The following is a 24,745-nucleotide window of genomic DNA, read 5'->3' as shown; positions in this document are numbered from 1 at the left end:
ATGAAAATAAACATATCCATATTAGCAGGTGATATATATATAAAATATATAAATATATATATATATATATATATATATAATATATATATATATATATATATATATATATATATATATATATATATATATATTATATATTAGCATATATGTGTTTGAGAGAGAGGGAAATTCCTGAATTCAGTCCTAACATAGGCCTATAAGTATTGTTTATAGATTCAAACGAAGAAGAAAATTTTAGAGAAGTAAATGAGCCAAAATGAAGTCAGATAAAAATAACACTGTTAAACTAACGAGAATAAAATTTTAAAATTGGGCACATTATATGAAAACGCAGCATAACTCATTAAAACTTTTGTTTAGGATCCTCGTGCATCTGACACGCATCTTATCCTATTTGGCATTGATGCAACAAGGACTGCATCAAGTGTTTGCTGCTCCCTCTTTGGCCCTAAGTTTTCCCAAATATCTGTTGCATGCTTTATGAGGTTCTCTTTGGTGTAAGCACAATAATTCACCCCATTGTTGAGTCATGTAGGCCCATAAGTTTTCTATTGGGCTCAGCTCTGCAGACTTGGCAGGCCAGCCAATTCGAACCACGTCTGGATTCCGCTGGAACCATTTTTCAACCTCTGCATTGTCAGCAGAATTGTTTATGGCGATGTATACTGGCATGGGATACGGCAATAATAGTTTTCGAAATAAGGGTTCTAAAATGTCCCGTAAAACTTCGATACACTGATTGGTGTTCAGTAACGCTCATCGATGGCAATTAACCCTCCCGTTCCACTGGCACCAGCCATCCATCCCTATAACCCAGCTGATATTCTGCCACTACGCCTTGAAGGCGCGATGTTATTTTCAGCATATTTGTCGATAGAAAATATTATTTCAACTGACAAACCATTCATCACTAGTAGTTAGTCATACAAAAAAAAAGAGAGAGAGAGAGAGAACAGTAGGCCAAACTTTGATTGATTGATTTGTTTATTAAATCTGGTGTCATAACATCTAGGTTATTGACGCCGAAACAAATTTAAATATAGAAATTAAGTTTAAAATAAATTTCATATAAAAATATCTAAAAGTTATATATATAAAAAAAATCCATATAAAAATATCTAAAAGGTATGCATATAAATATTTGAATAAAAAGAAATAGGTTTAAAATAAATTTCATATAAAAATATCTGATACGTATATAAATAAATTTCTTCATATATTCTATATACAAGCTAAATTTTCTTCAGAAGGCCCGCCTCCAACATAAAAGTATACAATTGCTGAGTGTTACAATCCTTTCCAAGGATTGTAGCAAGATTAAAATTATCAACTTCATCTCGTCCCCAAGACAGGAACCTTTGTCTCAAATTCCTAAGTGTGGGACATTCAACCAGCAAATGTCCCACACTCAGGGTACAGCACAGTCTTCACAAATTGGAGGATTCTCACGGGACATCAAGAACCCATGCGTGAGTCTTGTATGTCCAATCCTCAACCTGCATAGCATTATCTCCTGTTCCTTGGCGTATGGGGATATGACCAAGGAGACACAGATGCATCGCATTTTTCTATTTGTTAAAATATTCTAAGGACTGGGACTGCCAACTCTTTTTATTGTTTATCCTACTACAGGATATACATCCCGTGGTAGTAGGCATCTTGTGGGTTCTTTTGACCGCTGATTTCGCTGTTAAAATTTCGTTCCCATCCACCCCAACTGGCCAACAACAAAACTTAACTGTTTCTCTCTTCTTTTCAATAAAAACAACCATTCTAATACTTCAGAAAATCTTGTGGGTTCTGGAGAGTTGACTGCTGATTTCGCTAGTTGGTCTGCTTTTTCGTTCCCATCCACCCCAACATGGGAAGGCACCCAACAAAACTTAACTTCTTTCTCTCTTCTTTTCAATAAAAACAACCATTCTAATACTTCGAAAATCTTGTGGGTTCTGGAGAGTTGACTGCTGATTTCGCTAGTTGGTCTGCTTTTTCGTTCCCATCCACCCCAACATGGGAAGGCACCCAACAGAACTTAACAATCTTTCTCTCTTCTTTTCAATAAAAACAACCATTCTAATACTTCGAAAATCAGGGGGTTTAAAGGATTAAAAGATTCCAGTGCCTGAAGTACACATTTTGAATCACTATATATAATAAAATTGTTTTCATTATGAATTAAAATCTCCTTTAAAGATTTTAAAATTGCATTTATCTCAGCAGTAAAAATTGAGGCAACAGATGATAACCTTCCACTGACCCCTCTCTATATCAGGAAGACTACACCAAAGCCGACGCCAGCATCAGACTTTGAGCCATCCTTGAAGATTGGTGTGTAGGTGCCATGTTCCATTGAATGTTCTAAAAATATTGACCGCATGGCCTCACATGACAATTCTGACTTGGTGAAATTAAAATACTTGCAGAATTCTACCTCTGGAAATTTCCAGGGGTGAATAACAGAATACTTTACTGGTAGAATCTTCACCCTAGGCATATTTAATTCCCTGAGAATCAAGTTTATTCTAAAAGCAAACGGATGCGGTTGCTTGGGATGATTTTCATAATAATGCCAATGCCTTTCCCTTCTCATACATATGCTGGTCAAAGACTTAGGTAGCCTCTGGAATCTATACCAGCTCCGAACCAGCAGACGCTTGTAATGAAGATCCAGTGGCACCTCACCAGCATCTACCAACATGCTCTCAATGGGAGATGATTTAAATGCTCCAGTACACAACCGTACCCACCATGATGAATCGAGTTGAGCATTTTAAGGCTATTGGGCTTTGCAGACGTGTAAACTTCGCATCCATACGTTAATTTTGAAAAGACCAGGGCTTTATACAATCTCAACATCTGAGTTCTGTCTGCACCCCACACAGTATGAGACAGAACTTTCAGCAAATTCATAAACTTTCAAGCATTTGGTCTTAATATACTTCAGATTTGGGATCCAGGTCAGCTTACCATCGAAAATCAGTTAAGGAACCTCGTTTCACCTGCACACATGGAATTCTTTGCCTATGAATAAATAGATCTGGATCAGGATGAAATCCTCTTATGCGACAAAAGTGCATAGTTACCGTTTTACTAGTAGAAAATTTAAAACCATTAACCTCAGCCCACTTCACTATATTGTCAATGCAGAGCTGAAGGCGACGTTCAGCCACTGCCATCCTTGAAGCTGCAAAGGAGATTGAAAGGTCGTCAACAAAAAGGGTATATGTTATATCTGAGGGAATTATTTTGGAAACCCCATTGATTGCCAAGGCAAACAATGTTATGCTTAAAACACTTCCTTGTGGTACTCCTTCTTCTTGACTGAATACTTCTGACATTGTTGCTCCAACCAGGACCCAAAATAGCCTATTTTTAATAAAAACCTTAATGAAGAGAGGCAAATTGCCTCTCAGGTTACATTCATGAAGGATCCTCAAAATGCCATATCTCCATGTTGTATCATAAGCCTTCTCCAAATCAAAGAAGACCGTGATGTGATGTTGCTTGTTGGCAAAAGCTTCACATATTGAAGACTCCATTCCAAGTAGAACATCAGTTGTGGAGTGCATACTTCGGAAGCCACACTGTGCTGGGGACAGATATTTACCATGTTCTAAGTACCACATCAACGTGTGTTAACCATTTTTTCCATGATCTTGCACAAACATGATGATAGTGCAATTGGACGATAATTTTCTACTTTAAACGAGTCTTTTCCAGGTTTCTTTAAACGGCAATAATTTTAACATCTCCAGATCTTAGGGAAGATATGCTCCCTGTAAATTCTGTTAATAAGGCTCAATATGAATTGTTTGGTATTTTCAGGGTTTGCTTAATCATTGAATACCTTATATCATCCAGTCCAGGAGCTGATTCATTACATTTATTTAGGGCCAATAGAAATTCCCTCATCGTAAACGGATCATTGTATTTTTCATGTCTCAACGTATTAAAATCTATTTCAACTTGTTCCATCTGCTGCCTTTGATGAGTATGGTCGATCATCGTTTTTCTTTGCAACATTAGCAAAATGATTAGCAAACTCATTTGCAACTAACTGGGGTCTTACACACAACCATTGATCTTGATAACTGGAGGTTGACAGGGAGTAAACTTGCCTGCTATTTTTTAACTCTCTTCCAAACTAGTGTTAGAGGAGTTTTCGAATTTATTGAAGAAATAAAGATTGTCCAAGATTCTTTTCGTGCTTTTTTGATTTCCAAACGAAAAATGAGCTCTTGCTTTTCAAAATTCAACACAGTAATATACATTTTTGGAACGGTATCTGTGTTATGCAGACCTCATAGTTCTAAGAGTTTCCTGGCATTTACAAGTTAGGGAACCTGGTCGGCGGATAAATATGCCTGATGTCCTGGGCATGGACTGAAGACCAGCCGAGAACAATATTGTAATTTAAAAATTCAAGAGCATCATCTACGCTGGGAAAGTCATCAGCAGAGTCATCTATTGATTTTGCTTCCTGGAATGTTGCCCAATCAGCAATTTTTTTGTATTCCATCTAGGTAGCCTGGAAGATGGAGGACTTGATGCTGAACTCACCACTATTGGGAAAATGGTCACTGGTGAATCTATCATTTATAACTCTCCAATTAAAATCTATAAGGCAGTCATCACTACATATTAGATAGATCAATTGCATGATAAGCGTGCCTGTTTGAACGTGAAAATGTGTAGACTCCCAGAGTTGAGGATCCCCACATTTTCACCTTCTATGATGGAACTTAGGCATCTTCCTCTTTGGTTTTGACAATATCACCCCAAAGAGGGCTTCTGCAATTCATATCTCCCAAAATAATAAAGGGACGTGGAAACTGTTGGATAAGAGATTTAAATTCATTGATTGGGAAGACTTCATTTGGTGGTAGATAGAGAGAGCATACTGTATATTTTCTTTGTAGATGGATCTGTACACCTATTACTTGCAAAGCTGACTGGATATTAATAGGATTTTGTGGAGTATCATTTCGAACATACAAAACGACACCACCATGACTTCCCATATTTAAATTATAGGTGGAGTAATAAGATGTATAGTCTCGTGGGCTGGGGCACATGTTGTTACCAATCATGGCCTCCTGCAGAGTTATACAAACAGGAGACACTTCTAATATGAGCAGTCTCAATTCTTCCCATTTTGCTCTCAATCCCTGACAGTTCCACTGGAGAAAGTTAATGAATTTTATTTTCCTTTACAGGCTGTAATATTGGAGCCTCTTTTCAGTGATTTCAGCTTGCTACCTTGTTCCTTTTTTCTAGAAGGAGACCGATTGTTTTAGCGGCCTTCCTTTTTAGGGGTTGTCGGTTTCAGGACACCAGACAAAGCTGATGTCTCCTGACAAATGGGGTGTGAAGATCAGCAGTGCCAGAGACATCCGGCACTGCCTCCGAAAGTCGGGAGCGCCAGCAATGACTGGCGCAGCCTCCAAAGAAAGGCGGGGCGTCAGCAACCACTGGCTCAGCCTGAAGGAGGCCGAAGCACCAGCAATGACTGGCGCCACTCCAAAAATCAAGCGCCAGCAATGCCTGGAGCAGCCTCTGAAGAGGCGGAACCGCCCGGCAATCACTGGAAAGCCTCCAAGGAGGCAGGAACGCCAGAAACCACTGGCGCAGCCTCCGAAGAGGCAGGAGATGCCAGCAGTCACTGGCACAGCCTCCAAAGAGGCAGATGTGCCAGCCATCACTGGCACAGCCTCCAAAGAGGCAGAAGTGCCAGCCATCCCTGGCACAGCCTATTAAAGAGGCAGAAGTGCCAGCCATGGTTTTTGGCACAGCCTCCAAACAGGCTCGGTTAACGAGTCATCACTGGTGTTTTGTTTAGATTGGCCTTTGTACCATTTATATTCTTTCTCCAGTTGGCGGCTACACTGGCAAAGGATATTCCTGGTCTAACATATTGTTTAATACTCTCTCTCTTGCCTCTCTAAATGTAAGTCGTTCAGTTACCCTTAATGATTGAAGGGCCTTTTCCATGATGTATACATCACAATTTATTGAAGATGAAGGGTGATTCTCTCCACAATGTACACACCTGGCATGCTTGTTACATATGCCATGCTCTTGTTCCTGCACTTGACACAAATGGCAGGTTTGCCTTGCAGTTTCTGCCTGCATGACCCTAACATGTGTCCAAATTCCTGGCAATGAAAGCATCTCCTCGGTCCTTGGGATGTATTGTTTGACCAAAGTGTAACCAGGCTGCCTTCACTATATTAGGCAATCAGTGGAATTAAAAGTGATTATCAAGTTGGGAAGTGGGACTAGGGCTCCATTTATTTTTTCTTCATTCTTTCTATTTTTATTACACCTTGATCTTTCAATTCTTCCACTAAGTTTTCCTCAGAATATGTCATGAGCTGAGGGGCAAATATCATACCCTTGGAGTGGTTCCAACCACCAGGCATGTACTGCACATTCCACTTTGACTCCTCCAAGGTGGAGACAATGATTTTAGATTTTTCACTTTCTTTAGCTGAGGTAGATTCAACTGTCAGCTTTCCTTTAGAGAAAGGACTAATCTTAGGCTCTCAGCCACAACACTTTAAAATATCCCTGTATAAATTGAAAATGTCAAATTTGTTCTTCCAGGCTAAAGGTCAAATATTTGTCATACGACTGTTCATATATTCCTGGTCCAATTTCACAATCACCATTTCCATTAAATTCAATTTGCTCCGTACTGAGCATAAAAGTGTTATTACACTGGAATGTTTATCTGGGTTAGTATAGATTCCGAAGACGAGGTTGCAGAGGTCTTTGTCTGTGACGATTGGTTATCATCACAAATCCAGGGTGTTATATCCTTATTTATAAATCCATAAAGATAAAAGTATTGAAAAAAAAAAAAAAACTGAAAATCTTAAAAAGATATCATCAGCCTTTCATGGAGTTCATTCCTCCACTAATGGCAAGTGAGAACCGACTCCCAAATGTTTGCATCCCTACCCTACCCCAAAGGGGATGGCAAACACATGATTAAAGTGGCTCAAGTGTAAGCCAACCCGCTTGATAGGACTGAGAGCATTACTAGAATACAATCATCCCCACCCTAATCACATTATGGGCAAACCGGACAGAATGCCGAGAGTCCTATTCCCAGAACTAGACCAACCCTGGAATCCGTGGTCCAGTCCCACAGAATAGTTCCGCCTGAAAATCAGGTCCGAACATTATCGGGCAGCTGATGGTCCTCGAACCACGGTTCTCAAAATTTAGCTTCGGATATACAGATAATCCCAGCTATGATACCTTTTCCTGGCATTTACCAGGTCCAAGAAATTTGTACGAAAGTGAAAATATCCACGCTATTTAAATCGAATGGTTTTTAGGTGATCTGTCAGGGCCTGGGCTCTTATTCTTCAAGAACAGAAGAAGAAAAGCCAGGGGGGTTTAGTCACAACGTGAAGGAACCTACTTCGAGGGGGCCTACAACTTTACAGACATATTTTCTTCCATTTTTATATATGTTATAACATAGACCTATCTTATGAATTATAATCTATATATCAAAACTATAATGTTTCCTAATAGCCTACAGGTATGAATAAAAATTATATCTCAAGACAACTATATGAAAATAAATGTGCAGTATAATCCCCATTAAACAGATAATTCCCCAAATGAACAGTCAAATACATATAGTTATTGATCATTTCTCAGCTTTAGGTCTAGGATATGGTATATATACAGTAATAAAGACGAAATAAAATTTTTTTTTCATTTTGCAACTAACTATGTATTATTTTCACTTTATAGTCGAATTGCCATTAGTTTTTCATATATAACGTAATGCATTCAAGTATATATACTACATATCAGTTTATAATAGAAATAAACAGGTCCCATCCTTTCTTCTTTATGCTGTTGCGTTAGCAACGGTTTCCATGCCGGAATCCTGTGATGCATTCATGCCCCATGCAACCTATTCTGCACACGTATTTGCAGTCCAAGCTGCTGTTTCACAGCAACTGCTGTCATCTGGGGCTGTTCTTTGACAGCTGCAACAATCATATTATCTAGCTCTTTTCTGGGGCTTCGAGGAGTTCCACTTCTAGGCCTATTTTTCACGCTGTTATATATATATTTTTTTATCTTTGATAGCATTTTGTGTTTCCATTGTTTTCTGTAAAATTTAACAAATGGAATCGTTCAACTACCATCAACTTTATACTGAAATGATAATATAAGGGCTATGTTTATGCGATACTGCTAGTGATAGCTATCTCCTATTGTTGCCGAAACGTGCAAATGTGGCCTCCGGTGGAAGTTTTGATGCAGGAATGGGGTCTTCATTTTACGGTCTGCCACACCAAGTGTGGAAAGAAATGTTCATACTCTTTTTAGGGGTTTATTGTGGTCAGATATATTAGTTTCTTATATTTTATGATTCATTGTCCCATATTCTCGGCTATTTGCATATTTATATATCTTTTTATATAAAAATGACTGAATAAAACAAAGAGTGGCTGTTTGCGCCGAATCATGAAGCAGCAGAAGTTGATCGAGCCAGAAATGTCTTGATTGACACGTTGAATGCAGACATCAGAGTGACAGCAGCTTTAGGGTTCCATCTAATTATGGCAGCTTAAATCTATTTAAAATTGTTTTAGTAAATGTAAAAAAAAATTATTGTGATTAACTTAAGGGAAGTTACAGGAAATGATCTTTAGACTGTGAAGGAAAGCTATGGGTTGAATGACTTTAAACTTTAGGCTACCATAGAAGTAAGTGCTGTGGAAATGTGGCATCACTGTATTATGGCAGTGGTCGTGATTCGACGTTTTTTATCACTTCATTTCGTTCACGTGAATTTTGTTATATGGAAAATAGTTTTACGTAATACTGTAACATGATGTTCTAAAGATTACAGTGACTGATTTTAACGCCATTACATAAGATTTATTCAATCTTCGAACAGATAAATATATTAATCAGGCATGAATCGTGCGTCAGGCAGGTGATCGAAAAATTATGAAATGCCAATTTTAATTTGGCTGACTACATACGCTACCGGGGTCTAAGCGATGACCGGCAGGGCAGCCGATCGAGACTACGGTCACCCCAAACCAAATCAGAGTCCTTCAAAGTCTTGGAATCGTGCGGTAATGTTCCTCCCATACAAAATGGGAAAGAAGCACGTTAAAAGAAGAAGAATATATGTATATATGTATATATATATATATATATATATATATATATATATATATATATATATATATATATGTGTGTGTGTACAATACATACATATATATATATATATATATATATCGAGATATATATATAGCCATATCAGAGTATATATATATATACAAATATATATAAATATATAAATGTGTGTGTGTGTGTGTGTGTACATACATACATACATATATATATATATATATATATATATATATATATATATATATATATATATATATATATATATATATATATATATATATATATATATTATATATATATATATATATATATATATATATATATATGTGTGTGTGTGTGTGTGTGTACATACATACATACATATATATATATATATATATATATATATATATATATATATATTATATAAATATATAAATAATGTGTGTTGGTGTGTGTGTTTGTATGTGTGTTACGTATTAGCACGATATCTCTGAGAGCAGCCTCTGTGATTTGACAAGAATGAGGGAGGAAAATACAAACAATCTAGAATTACCTGTCAGACTGTAAAAACTCTCAAAGTCGGTTCTCTTCTTTTTCAGCCATTGGGCCTTCGGGAGTGTTTACTGCACCATTTCCCAATTTATTGCTCACGTTTCGTTGGCAGCCTCTGTCTTCACGCTGGCCGTTATCTCCTTTGACAGGTGAGATCTTGACCTTTCCTATATTTCATGCATCCAGTCATAGTGGGAGTCTCTTTGTGTGTTCCAGCCAAGAGAGCAGAGAGAGAGAGAGAGAGAGAGAGAGAGAGAGAGAGAGAGAGAGAGAGAGAGAGAGAGAGTTTGGTGTCCACAATTAACAATATAATTGCTTTGGGTGGCTGGCAATCCCTAATTCCATAGTAACACATTATGTAAGATAATTCTGAGGTCGAGCGAAAATATACTAAATTCTTGTCCAGAGTATCTAAAAAAGCATCCAGCATAGTATTTCAATGGGAATGTTTCTGCATCTAATTTTAGACGCTTCTCTAAATTTCGTTTGGGAACATGTTTATATTTTTCATCTTTTTTCCAAGACTTTATTTCTATAGGAACTCTGATATACTGCCAGGTTTCTTTTTTCTTTTTTTTTTTTTGAAGACTTAAGTAGTCCTTTTGTGAGACACCTTAATGTTTTCCTTGTGCCTGTGAGAAACAGCCTCTTTGAAAACAGTAAAATCAACTTTAGTCCTCATTAGCTTTGCAACGCAAACTCAACAAACCCTTTTAAGTAGAATATTATGTCATTGTTTATCCAAAGACTAATTACTTTCCTTGACACTTATAAGAGATCAACTCATTGACCTTACTCCATCACACTTCAGATTTTCAAGTTATGATTAAAAGTAAAAATATCAAAAGTGAAGCAAGGAGCCTCACAGGTGTTCGCCTTAATCTAATTTCAAACTCGCAACCTTAAAACGCACAGCATTGTCCGCTTTTCATTTTCGTCTGCACAATACAATATGCAAAAAGCTCTTCGAAAAAAATGCGCAGGTGGATGATTATTATGCAAACAGAGTGGAAGCTACAATGGCACGGCGACGTTTTTCGGACGTGAATTTTCCCAGAAGTTCTTGAACAAATATTTTCCGAGAGAAGAGGGAGGGAGAAAATACAGAAGGGATAATACGCTTTTCTTAAACATTCATCTTGCAGAAAATTCCACCACCTGTTTTATATTACCCTGGCATTGTATTTTGTATAATTGGCACTTTTAGATGGATTATATTTTGGGAAGGGGCGCCTGAACACTGAAAAGGTTAATTTTTACCTTATGATCGCCTATTGTTATGTACTAATATGGATAACGAACAACAAAGATTTTAGAGGAGTTCCTTGCTAATGACCTCATCCAAAAACATACATCGGGTGCTGGTGGTGATATGTTAAATCAATGAGGACATTTATTAATGGTGTTATTACTGACATTTTCCTAATCATAAATATACAAAAAGGCAACGAGTGCAGAGTTAAGAGCAATGAAAAATAGAAGCTTTCACTTGTGACGAGAATTATCGGTAGCAAAGAGGAGAGATGATCAAGAGAGCTGTTCAGTGGCTCCATTTTTCAATGAATTGAGAAGAAAGAGACCTTTTCTGTCATTCACCTGATGTGAGAAGAGAAAGTAACGTCACCAAAAGTAAGCTCATTCTAGGTTTCATGGAAAAGCTTAGACAATCATTATTATTAATGCGAACACTTCTTACGAAACAATTTAATGATTACAGTGCACCGTTAAACGTGCATTGTCGAAACTTGACCCCTCCCTCTCCCCCAACCAACGAGGCCATTCTCAAAAAAAAAAATAAATAAATAAAAATAAAGAGAGCCAAGGCAAAAGAGCAGAGAAATAACATGAAAGCTCAATGCGAAATTAATAACGAAAAAGAAATGTAACACATAAAATACATTAGTCTTGAAGGAATTCTATACAAAAAAAATTGTGTCCAAGAACTACGCCAACCAACCAAAGACTGTAAAAGGCCAAGTCACAGAAGCTACAGCTAATCCACAGACCGGAAAAGTAAACTTGACAGAGTTCTGCAGCCCATGATTTCTCGTTGCTTTCACGGTTCATTTTTCTAACATCATGATAGCAAGAAACATTACAAATACAACAGCCCGACTTTCGTTCCTCACAGGGGTGCCACTTACATAGGATGCTTCGCGAGGCACAATGTTGGCCATACAGAGGAGCTTCGCAGACTTCCTTGGGCAACAGTTGCACTGTGGTTTGGTGGTCCATTCTTCCCCTTTTTTTCAGGCAGGACAGAGCCTTTAGGCAGCCTTTGGGGTCTAGCATATGAATCGCTGGACTGACTGACATTTTTTTCATATCAAATAATATACCTTCATAATGTAGCAGCTAAAGATCTACATATTACTGACATCCATTTTGCAAGGCTACAATACACTGTTATACTAAAAATTCACTGTAAAACTGTTCATCCTCCTTAATAGCAACGGAGTACCATGAAACGGTACGTTTGCATGTCGGTGTCATAAAAGTAAGCATTACCAGAACCTTAGAGCCGATACAAAGTCTAAGGGGAAGAAAGGAAATGGTGAATATTTTTAGTCTCCCTTTTTCAAATGACTTTCATCAATTGCATGAGTATTTCTTTTACTCGAAATCGAATTAATTCTTCACCTTAAATCTTGCTGTTTTTAATCATCAGAAATAACACAAAAGCTAATTACCATTAAAAAAAATTTTCTACTACAAAAATAGGTTTTTGAACGTGATGCGTCCCTTGAAGCCTCGGATGTCCAAGTGCGTCTGCAGGATGCTGCTCTGCGTCATCTGGGTGGTGGCAGCTTCCATAGCAGCTCCTATTCTGCCTTATGCCACCACCATCCACACGATGTGAGTTTCTCCTCTAGGCCTGATGGAATGATCTTTCCACAGATTTTGTAACCTTTAATTCGCTTCATTTGAAAAATGCAAACAACATGACATACGTTTTCATTATCTATTTGTTCACTTGTTTTAGTTCCTCGGTTTAACTTGACTGCGTTTATAAGAGGAGACGCATTAACTTGTCTTTGTGTTAGGGGACTCATTCATCTCTGCAAAAATCCAGAGCCACTTTTACTTAAAAAAAAAAAAAAAAATTTGTATCCACAAATTTTTTTGCCAAACTCTATTTTGCACCGTGAAATGAAACCGATTACTCAAATGTTGAGCAGCTCATTTCCACGTGTAAAGTATTCTTAATGACGCCTAAATGTAGCAACAATATCTGTATTGCACTACAGAACGATGATATACGAGATTCATGCAAGCTAAGTTCTAGATTTTCTTTGGTCTTGAAGAGGACATAAAACTCAATACAACGAAATCCCTTTTAGCGAGTAAACTTTTAGCCACTTTTTACGAAAGTCAAATAACAACTTCTTTCAGAGATTTCCCAATAATGATAATGATAGCAATTATGCTAATTACCACCCACAGTTAAATACAACCTGATAGGTAACTTCAGTTCACTAAATCGATTGTTACCTTTGTTTAAAACTCAGTTAAATTAGTCACCACGAAGTCTGTCTGTCTTGACAATTCTGACTGAAAACCCCATTATTTATTTGTTTCTTCATCCATTTATTTATTTATTTTCTTATTTAAAAATTCCAGGCGCGGAGAGAGAACAATTTGCGTCATCAAGTGGCCAGACGGTCTGGCTCCACGATCTCTCATGACTACGTGTAAGTATCCATTCTTCAAGTTTTTCTTTGTTTCAATATTTTTTAGTTAAATATTTTCAATATATACCTGTTATTATGACAAATATTTTCGATATTTTTTCCAAATGAAAAACAAAGGAGTGGGGAAAAGGTCGAATGTGGGCAAAGACAAGACCTGTAATCTTGAAAGGAAATTTAGCCATTGCGAAGTAACCATAAAAAATAAGGTAATATGCTGATACTTTCAGCCTTATTTTGCAACTGACCTAAAGCCAGATGCTGCCAGTCGGTTCTTCGGTTTTATTTTTCAACCACTGTGGTGGTTGAATTATCGGTCTTTTATCAGTCTTTTATGTTAAAGGCGTAGAGTTGTTGAGTAGATCTTGATTGATTTTACTTACATTCCAGGTATAATGTCGTTATTCTAGCAGTGACGTATGTCGTTCCCATGACGGCCATGATCATTTGTTACGCTGTTATATGTAAGCCTAGTGTATGTGTGTGTAATATATATATATATATATATATATATATATATATATATATATATATATATATATATGTATGTGTGTGTGTGTGTGTGTGTGTGTGTGTGTGTGTGTGTATAACTAAATCACGAAGATATAGAGCGTGATGACTGTATAAATAAAGACAAATGCCACGAAGGAAACGTGAAACAACGGATTGGTTGCTAGGCCTTTCGATACACGGTCCTTTACGAGAGAGAGAGAGAGAGAGAGAGAGAGAGAGAGAGAGAGAGAGAGAGAGAGAGAGAGAGAATCCATAATTTCTCAAGATATCCTCATCCCGACTAAAAATCCCCTAAACACTGGCATTTTGAACAACTCAATCACACATCAATCATGACATTTAATATGAATGAAAAAGAAGCATTCATTGTTATTTCCATAACGTCGTGAATAACGGGGTATTAAATTTGCTTCTCCCGTCAGCAGCGTTCCAGTGACTTTCCAGGATTGTTAAAGCTGTCAGTTCGTTTCCCCGGCTGTCAGCAGCCGGAACTATTTGGATCACTCGACAGAATAATTATTGGGTTCCGATTTAAATATCCTTTCAGCCGGAATCAAAGACAACGTACAATGGCCAATTCATGAGCTATATGTTGAAGGAAAGCCACAGGTAAAATTCCAATCAAATGTCGTCCTTTCAACGATCAGAGAGACTGGCACTATTCTATCTCGTCCAGCTATTATAACTATTTATTATATTCTGCCAAAGTCTTCAATGACTAATGAATTTCCTCTGTAACATTATTATGTCATTCCTGTAATGCGTATGAAAACAATTTTCTTGATTAAGCTTTAAATACATACGACTCGGATTGCCTTTTCCAGGTATCACAGGAAAGTTGATACCTTTAATAAAGACGAGTTCACAGTTTTTCTTGCCTATAGTTCTTGGCCTAACGACCAAGAGTATGGAACAATAAGCAATTAGAGGCTACGTAGTTCAGTTTTTGTTTACATAAAAGGACATAGAGCAACTGATTAAAAACTCCCGGTTTCAATCACTCTTCTTATACGAGTATAAGCGTAGGTAAATATCCGATGAAAGTATCTATGTGTAAGGCTTCGAGCAATTAAAACTAAATTTTACTAAAAAAGTAAATTTGAAATAACATATTTTCAATGCCATTTACAGATGCAGGTGTGTGTGTGCGCGTGTATGAGAGAGAGAGAGAGAGAGAGAGAGAGAGAGAGAATCTACACGAATATCACACTACTGATCTGGAACAAATAGGGGAGAACCTCATCATTTTAGAAATCCATATTTAAAGCATATTATGAATCCTTGTAAACATATTCCAGTGAATCTGGATGGGTGACATCATGGGTTAAGCGCCTCCCCGATCGTATAAAAGATGAGAACGAAATCATATTCCTCTCTCTCTCTCTCTCTCTCACAGCGCAATATGTTCGGATAGTCCGCGTCTATTACCTCAGGGTCATAAAATTGTGTCTAACTGGGGTCCTGTCTGACTCATTAGGCTCTGTTTCATGGGCACCACCATTCATTCCATGGGAAAAATGGCATGAATGAATCCAATACATTGACCTGGCGTCACCATAAAATGGGCTATCGATGCCGGGAATATTTGCTGAGAGCAATAACACTCCATTTTACATCAGCCCTCTCAGAAAAAGAGACACATCCCACATTAAATGATAAAGAAAATAAGGCAGATTTTGAAATATATTCTTGATTGTACTTGAAGATCTGGACATCTAATGTCTCAAAAGGTCATATGTCCTCTCCTAAGTAGGTGGCTAAAGTCTAATGGGAGCAAATACTTCTCAGAATTTAAACTTAAGATTTTCTTCGTAAGTTTGCTCCAACAAGCTTGGACTAGTTACGTCAGTAATGTTTAAAAAAAAAAGTAAAAAAAAAAAGAAGACATTTCTTTTTATATATACCCGGCACGTCTTAATAAATTGATTGAAGGACAAGTTGTACTCGTGAAATGTTTATGTGCTATAAGAAAATAAAACTGCATATTACAACATGAATGAATTCATGTTGTAATATGCAGTTTTTGAACAATGTCACACACTAAAGCACCAATTTCTTCTTTATCAACAACGCTGATGCTAAGCTCGTAATGATATGTAATCAGCAAAGCTTGCAAATTATAATTCGAGCTTTGCTATTTGCCCATCGTCACTTTTATCGTAATTAACCATTTTCAGACGACAACATATAACCAATGTAACCTTCCTCTGTGTATTTATTGAGGGCACACTCTAGTACACTTTATATCTTTACTGAAAGCTGGAATTTGAACTGGAATATATAACTTTTAGGCCAAAGGCCAAGCGCTGGGATATCTATATGGTCACTCAGGGCTGAAAGGGAAGTAGAGAGTGAGAAGGTTTTCAATGCGTAACAGGTGGAAAACCTCGCAGTTTTTTTTTTTTTTTTTTACGTTAGTTTAACCAGACCACTGAGTTAATATCAACTCCTAGGGCTTGAAAACAATTGTTTATCTAAGAACTAATTAAGTTAATTAGGAATATTTATAAATTATTCTATGAATCTTATATTTTATCGTATAAATGATTAAATTTAAGGAATTTTAAAATATTGGAAAAAAGTATATCTTTAAAGGAATATCTTCTAAATAAAATGGAAGAGTTACACTATTAAACAATTGTTAGGAGAGGATGGAAAGTAAGATGGAAGAAAGATAATGTGAACGGAGTTACAGTAAAATGAATGAAAGGGGTTGCAGCTAGGGCCCAGAGGGATGCTGCAAAGAACCGTAAATAATGCCTACAGTGCGCATGTGCACTGATGGCCCCAACCCCCCTACCGGGTTTACTGGTAGTTGATTGAAAATGAAGTTATCATTTCTCTCACCAGTGGATGAGAAGGCTACACGGATAAAAAAGAACCGAAAAATCCATTTCATTGACGAGGATATCTAATATTTATCGCCAATTCTACTTAAAAATCTAAAATATAAAATAAATTTTAATTTTGTCGACAACTTTTAGTTAAGAATTCGAGCTTTTATAATAAACAACAATTCCTTGACAAGTTGTAAATTGTGTGATCCTGCCGTTGCAAAAACATCACGACAAACGGATAACTTCAAAAGCAAAAGAAAGATGAGAACGGGATCAGATACGACTGGAGAATTTAGCAAATTTTTTGTATATTTTCTTATGAAAAATCCTTTTTTCTGACAGCTCACATTTTTAACTATATCTATATATATATATATATATATATATATATATATATATATATATATATATATATATATATATATATATATATATACAGTAGGCAAGCGTCAAAACCTGAAAATATACTTTTGTCCGTTATGTTGAACATATTTAGTATTTGAAAATTCAATTGGACATAGACCTCACATTTACACTTGAATGGGTTAGTACCTTCGATCCAATTTACTGTTGAGAAGGAAAAATAAGAATAGCTTTCTTGGATGTTAAAGTCATTAGAAATAACAATACTTTAAAGTTTAAAGTACACCGAAAAGATAGCAACAACAATCTGATTATCAATGCGAGATCTTTCCATTTCAGTCAGGTATAAGATCTATGTTTTTAGAGCTCTTCATCTAGTCAGCCCTGAATTCTTTGATGACGAGATAGATTTATATATATGGATTAGGTCTTAAGCACAATTTTACCTTACAGGATATAGAAAAAAAAAAAATCATTTTATTCCACTAAGGGAAATAGGAATTTTAATAGTAATATACTGTGTTTGCCATACATGCCTTCGTGACTGTTGTGTTTTTCCTACCGCAATACCATTGGCAGAACTTTTTAACGGGGTAGTATACAAATTCCTTGTGGTTGCAATAAATTTTATATTGACAATCAGCAAAAACTGTTGAGAAACGAATTGCACAACATAAATATAGTATTGCTACTGATCAAAGAAAACAGCGCCATTAGTAAACATGCTAGAGTGTTTTTATCCAATTCAGTGGTCTCAAGCAAGAATCCTGTTCAGAAACAATAATTTTATAGAAAGAAATCTAATAGAAACAGCATGTATTCAATATACTGAAAACAATAACTTCAATGGCAGTATAGGCTTATTCAGGACAGAACTATTTCTACATATCATGAAAAACCAGTACAAATTATGTAAAATTGACTTAGGTATTCACTTAATTACCTGTTTAGCCTCATTAGACTGTTAACCTTTTTTTGGACGAACTATGTACTAGACAATTTATATTTTATATTATCCTGTAAAGTTTAAGCATCGTTAACCATTTGTGGTTGTTTGTTTTATATAAGTCTAGTCAAATGTAAACATATGTCCGGTATATGTTTTTCTTAAACTGATTAGTCAATAAAGTTCCCCGGAAGAGGCCTGATGGAGGGTGAAACTGTTGGGACAAATTAAGAACTCTATTTCCTTTTTTCCTGTGGTTTCTCCTTCATCTTCATTGTTAGTATATATATATATATATATATATATATATATATATATATATATATATATATATATATATATATATATATATATATATATATATATATATACATATATATATATATATATATATATATATATATATATACATATAATATACATATATATATATATATATATATATATATATATATATATATATATATATATATATATATATATATATATATATATATATATATATATATATATATATATATATATATATAGTATATATGCATGCACACAACTTTACCATAATGAAAATGTCTTAGTTTACGTAAAAAGACGAAACCGATCAGGATTTACACCCAATGTTTCATTTACCCTGTGGTATGTATATGGAAATCACATGACAGTGTGATTACAATCATATATTAATAAATATAGAGAGTAGATATATATATATATATATATATATATATATATATATATATATATATATATATATATATATATATATATATATATATATACACATGTAGGTATAATACACATACATACATACATACGTATTCATACATTTATAAGTAAATATACTTAGATACATATAAAAACCTGCTCAACTTCATAACAAACTAAAATGAAAAGCTGATAAGTAGTGTATTAAAAGAGTGTGACGTTTTTGGACTACATTTTTTTTCTTGGCTCTCAAGTTTCACAATGTTTATCTCGTCATAAAATTCGACGTTTGCGAGATCCGCCTGAATTCCCTTGGATTCAAAGGATTAAACGTTTACTCAGGTCACGAGGTGCTTTGTGTTCTATGATTATCTAAAAACAAATACAAGCGATCAGTGAGCGGAAGGAATAAACTACGGTACTAAATTTCGTTTTTAAGCGAATGGGTTGATGAAGAAATGAAATGGAAATGAATATTTTGATAGAAACAGTTCCGAACGATATTTCATAATGTCAATGCAAATTAATTTTGGAAATAAATTTCGAATGTACTCAGAAAATATCAGTTTGGTCAAATAAACAGAAGGCACTATAGCTGTTTACTTAGTCTGACATGGCCGTACTCAAATATCTCCGCAAACCCACACGTTCTTCAGGTCTTAACTGTAACGGGGGATTTATTTATATCAATATTCTGATTCATATCTTCGTATATTCATGGGTCCTTTTACCTTACAATAAAATTCATTTTCGCTTTCGTTCTTATTGCATTTTAAAGTATATTTCCATTCCAGATAAGCTCCTCTCTTTGTGATTCATTTTCTGATTTTCTCCTTACACATCCATTTACTCCACTCAGACTCTCTTTATGCTACATTATAATTCACCTCTTGAATCAGTCCCAATTACTTCGCCAATGTACTCGTAAATTACATAAACAAATATTTTCCTCGAGAACAGGGAGACTTACAAGTTCATTTCTGCAACTACAATTCATCAGAGATCAGAATGTTAGCGGATAAATTACCAAGGGGACGGACTAACCACAATAATTGCACTATATTATGGACTCTAAAACCAACAATTAGTTCGAAGCGGACACAACATTAAATCTTGCGCGCACTGTTCCTCTCGGAAATATACACTGATTCAGCTTGTCCTTGTAGAGATGTACTACTCTAATCCTTCCAATTAACGGTGTAATACTGGAACATTTGCCACTGCTTAAATATTAACTATGCTGAAGTTTAAGTTCCTCAGATACCTTAAAAATTCGAGTCTCTTCTTTTCAGGCACAAGTTAAGATGAATGCATTATTATCATTATTATTAAAAAGTTTAACCAGACCACTGAGCTGACTATCAGCTCTCGTAGGGCTGGCTCGAAGGATTAGGATGAAATGACAAGTCTAGGCTAGAAGCCTAGCACTGGGACCAAATAGGTCACTCGTTAATGATGAATAAATGAAAATGAAATCTAGAGCTGTAAAAAGGTATACGTTTTCATACTAGAACACATTCACACAATAAATACATTTATACTCATGTTTCCATATATACTCACTAAAAAGGTATATTAAAATTCAAAATAAATTAAATAAATTCATAAAATTTACTTGTTTTAAAATTTGTTATACTGATTGATTTTTATATTTTATCAATTAACTCACAGTTTCTCATGAACATCAAAATGGGTACTACTGAAAATGTTGAAGATTCCGACAAAATTTATTGGTCTATTTCCAAAACTTGATAATCGTTGCAGGTTATATTTTGGACATTCACACAGTACATGCTTAACTATTATCAACACATTGCAATCTGGGCATTTAGGAGGAGGGCCACATGCACTGTTCATTAAGTGTCCATGTGTCAGACGAGTATGACCTATTCGAAGACGCGTCAGAATTACTTGTGTGTGTCTCTCTCTGATATGATGAACTCCATTTTCCGACACTGGATTTTATCTCTTTTAATTTATTATTTTCAGGTTCTTCATTCCATATATTCTGCCATTTACTTACAATGAGTGTTTTTATGTATCTTGTATAGTCACTAATAGGGATGTCTACATTTGCTCTAGTCATTTGGACTGCTTCTTTAGCTGCTTTATCAGCCTCTTCATTTCCCTTAATCCATACATGGGCAGGGATCCAACATATTTCAATATTTTTTTCCTTTATTATACAATTTATGGAGTGAAAACTTTATATGTTGTACAATATTATTTTTTTTTATTATAGCTTTGAATGGCCTCCATAGCGCTCCTGGAGTCGCTATAAATCACAAAATTATTACATGAGGCTTCTCTAATTATTTTTATGGCTGATACTATTGCACATAACTCGGCTGTAAATATTGAGGCGTTATCTGGTAGAGAGAACTGATACATTTTGTCTTGGGATACTGCAGCATATCCCACTCCGTACTGTGACTTAGTTCCGTCGGTGTATATTGCATAATGTGGACCTTTTCGGATTACATGTTCTACTGCATGTTGTCTATGGTATTCTGGAGTGAGTATATGAATGATAAATATTTCAAGTGTGTACAAATTCTCATTTTATTCACTGTCCAAGGAGGAGGTAATTTTAATATTAAAGGAAATTGTATATTTGTATTTAGCGACTCAAACAATCTCCTAGTACTAATTGGGAAAGGAGGTGGATGATTATTTATAAACACATCTCTTAATCCAAATAATTTTTTGGTTGGAGAATCATTTGTCTGCATTCACAGAGCACTCTTCATTGTTATTAGCTGTCTATGGAGAGACAGAGGTACTTCGCCACATTCAACTTCTAAAGAAGATGTTGGTGATGACAATACATCATCAATTCTCAATTGAAAAGTGCGATTTGTCAGAAAGTTTTCGATAAACCTAGGTAAATGTCCACGGATGTCATTTTTATGTAGCGTTTTAATATTTCATACCTCCATGTAGCACCATAAGCATTTTCAATGTCAAAAAACACGGCTATAGTAATTTGTTTTCATTCAAATCCTCTTCGTATGTGGTCTTCCAATCAGCTAGAGGTTCCAGTGTCGATCTGTTACATTGTGACCCAAATTAAGTGGGAGTCAGAATTTTGTTTTCTCGAATGTACCATGTTAGTCGAGCATTTACCATTTTTTCTAGTAATTTGCATAGACAACAAGTAAAAGAAATTGGTCTGCAATTGTTTACTTTACTGGGATCTTTTCCTGGTTTGGGGATAGGAATAATTATAGCTTTTCGAAGCCATAAGTGGTTATAAAACACTAATAAGTATGTCTTTGCCAAAGGTGCTAAATGGCAGATCATTTCAAAACAAATATTGTCACCTCCAGGGGCAGATTTATTGCTGTTCCACAGAGCAAATTCTAACTCTTCCATATTAAATTTTCTATTATGATAAATATCTTCTATGGTTTCACAATTTATTGTTATTAACTCTATATTATTTTTCCTTGTTCGGAAATGCTCATCTAAATTTTTGTTGCTACTTACTTTTGCTAAATTTTCACCTGTTACATTACTTATTTCTTTAGGATCAAGCATTCTTTTCCCATCCTTTGTTATGGCATGTGTAGGTGGTTTAACATGGGTACCATTTATTTTCGTGAATTTTTCCTATATTTTTTGTATGAGAGTAATATTAGAGAGATCTGATACATATTTTCTCCATGAAATGATTCTTCCTTGAATTACTTCTCTTTTAAATTTTGCAGATATTTTGTTATATAGAGGTTTTACTGTATTAATTTCTAATAATAATATAGTCAGTTTTTGTAAGTTCCTTCTAATATCGGAAATTTTCTGTTTATTTTACTGGATTTTCTATTCAGATTATCTAATCGTCTTCCAATTTGGTGTTTTATTTTGATTAATTCTGTTAACTCATCAGACCACCATGGGACTTTGTGTTTTGTTGGATGAGATTTGGATTTTGTTATTGCTTTATCAGCTGCATTTGTAATGAAATCAACAAGTATTTATTAGTTTTATTATGGTCTTTTAAATATCAAATGGTGGGATATTCCTAGTGTGGAATTCGTATTGCTCCCAATCTGCTTTATAGATGATAATGAGGGACATGCTTGGTGGGGTTATTTTGTAATAATGAAATTAATATTGGGAAATGGTCACTTGTATGCAAGTCTTCAACTGTATTCCAATCTAATCTATCTACTATGTTTGTTGCACATAAGAGTTAAGTCGATTGAGGAAAATGTTCCATGTGTTTTAGAAAAATATGTGTTGATTTCGTTATCATTTATGCACCACATGTCATATGAATCTATGAATTCTTCTATTTTACTTCCTGCTCTATTTGAGTCTGTACAATTACAGTCCAGCATCGGGTTGTGGGAATTAAAATCACCTACTATATGAATGTAGGTTCCTTGGCATTATTAAGTAATTCTTTAAGTTTGTTAAGTCATAATTTTTATTGGGTTGGTTGTATAAATTATAAATTACATAATTATCGTTTTTTATTCGTATTCTAATACTAGATATTTGCAGATCGGTAAAGTTTACAGCTACTTGGTCATAACATACTTTGTTACGTACATATATAGCAGTACCTAAATTTCCTTCTTCCTCTCTAGATGAAGATGCTAAGGTATATTTACTTATCGTTGATATTGTTTTGTTGACATGTTGTAAATATATCATAGGTTCGTATTCTTTTAGTAATCGTTGTATTTCTCCTAGGTGTAATCTGGTCTGCAGACCATTTACGTGCTATTGAAAATATTTCATTATTGCGGGCGAGTTTTACTCTCTTTTTTTGTATTATCAATTTGGATTATTTCTAATAATTTACTCACGACATTCGTTTTTCTTTATATTACACCAAGTGCTCAATGCACATGCAACCGTTTTCATGGGTACTCAAATCTGTGGTTTCTTTTTTTCTATATTTCATAAAGTTTCTTATAATGTTTGTTAAAACACTTTAGTTATGTTTTTGTTGTTGTTGCACAATGCAATGAAACAATCTTTACATCCACAAGAGTTGTCATGTATATTTCTTTCTTTATTTGTTCTTGTTTTACCAATTATTGGTGATGGAGTAATCTCTTCTCCTTTGACATATTCACTATTGTCTAAGGTACGACTGTCTTCCACTTCTTCGGTATTTTGGATATCTGTATCCATTGGTTTTACTATTATTTTAGGAGATAATGGTAACTTCTTTTTGTTTTTGACTTTCTTCGTTTCGTTTCTCTAACAATTGTTGGTTTCTTTGTTTTGGGTGGTGGTCTTTCCAATGGCCTCTTTTTATCTTTATTTTCTAGTCTATCAGGCCCCTCCTCTGTTACCTCCGTAGTAGCGTCCTCTTGTGTTCCTATTTGCATTAGTATTTCAAATGAATTTGATAAAATGTTATCTATATCATTTGTACCTGTTTCTTTATTCTTTACCATTTTAATTTCTTTCCCTTGGGCATTAATTTCTTCTTGTGATTTATTTTTCTGTGCTTTGTTACTTCTATTTCTATGTATAAAATTTTGTTTTATTATTGGTTCTTGTTATTGAAGAATATGTATGTTTCTTAGATGGATCTTGCATCCCTCTCACTTTTAATTCCAATTTAGCCTCTTTGATAGACATCCCTGTTCGTTCTTGTAACATTTTCAATTCTGTATTGTATATGTAGTACATACATTCTTTGGACCTTGCGTGATGATCCTGTTCACAGTTTACACATTTTGGCTCACTACATTTCCATTGTGTGGCATGTTCGTCAGATCCACTATAATCACATACAGGTTCATTACGACAGTCTTTTTTTTTTTTTTGTGAGTCCACATTTACTACAATTTTGACATTGTAGTGGCTTGGGAACATAAGGTCTCAGTTCTCTATTTTGGCCCAAAATTTTTATTTTTTGAGGTAAATCTTGACCCTCAAATTTTATTTTTGCAATTCTTTATCTTCTTTTTTTTTTTTAACGTTAGTTTAACCAGACCACTGAGTTAATAATAACTCTC

At 35.1% G+C, this 24,745-nt stretch overlaps 1 pseudogene; it reads left to right on the top strand.

Annotated features, from left to right (window-relative positions):
- LOC136844811 (tachykinin-like peptides receptor 86C) overlaps nt 1–17,092 on the top strand; it is a 49,384-nt pseudogene extending 32,292 nt beyond the window's left edge.
- The last annotated feature ends 7,653 nt before the right edge of the window (nt 17,093–24,745 follow it).

This window comes from Macrobrachium rosenbergii, chromosome 13 (genome assembly GCF_040412425.1).
Source record: "Macrobrachium rosenbergii isolate ZJJX-2024 chromosome 13, ASM4041242v1, whole genome shotgun sequence".
NCBI classification, from domain to species: Eukaryota; Metazoa; Arthropoda; class Malacostraca; order Decapoda; family Palaemonidae; genus Macrobrachium; species Macrobrachium rosenbergii.
The sequence above is the reverse complement of the archived record's forward strand: the minus strand, read 5'-3'. Positions and strand labels throughout refer to the sequence as shown.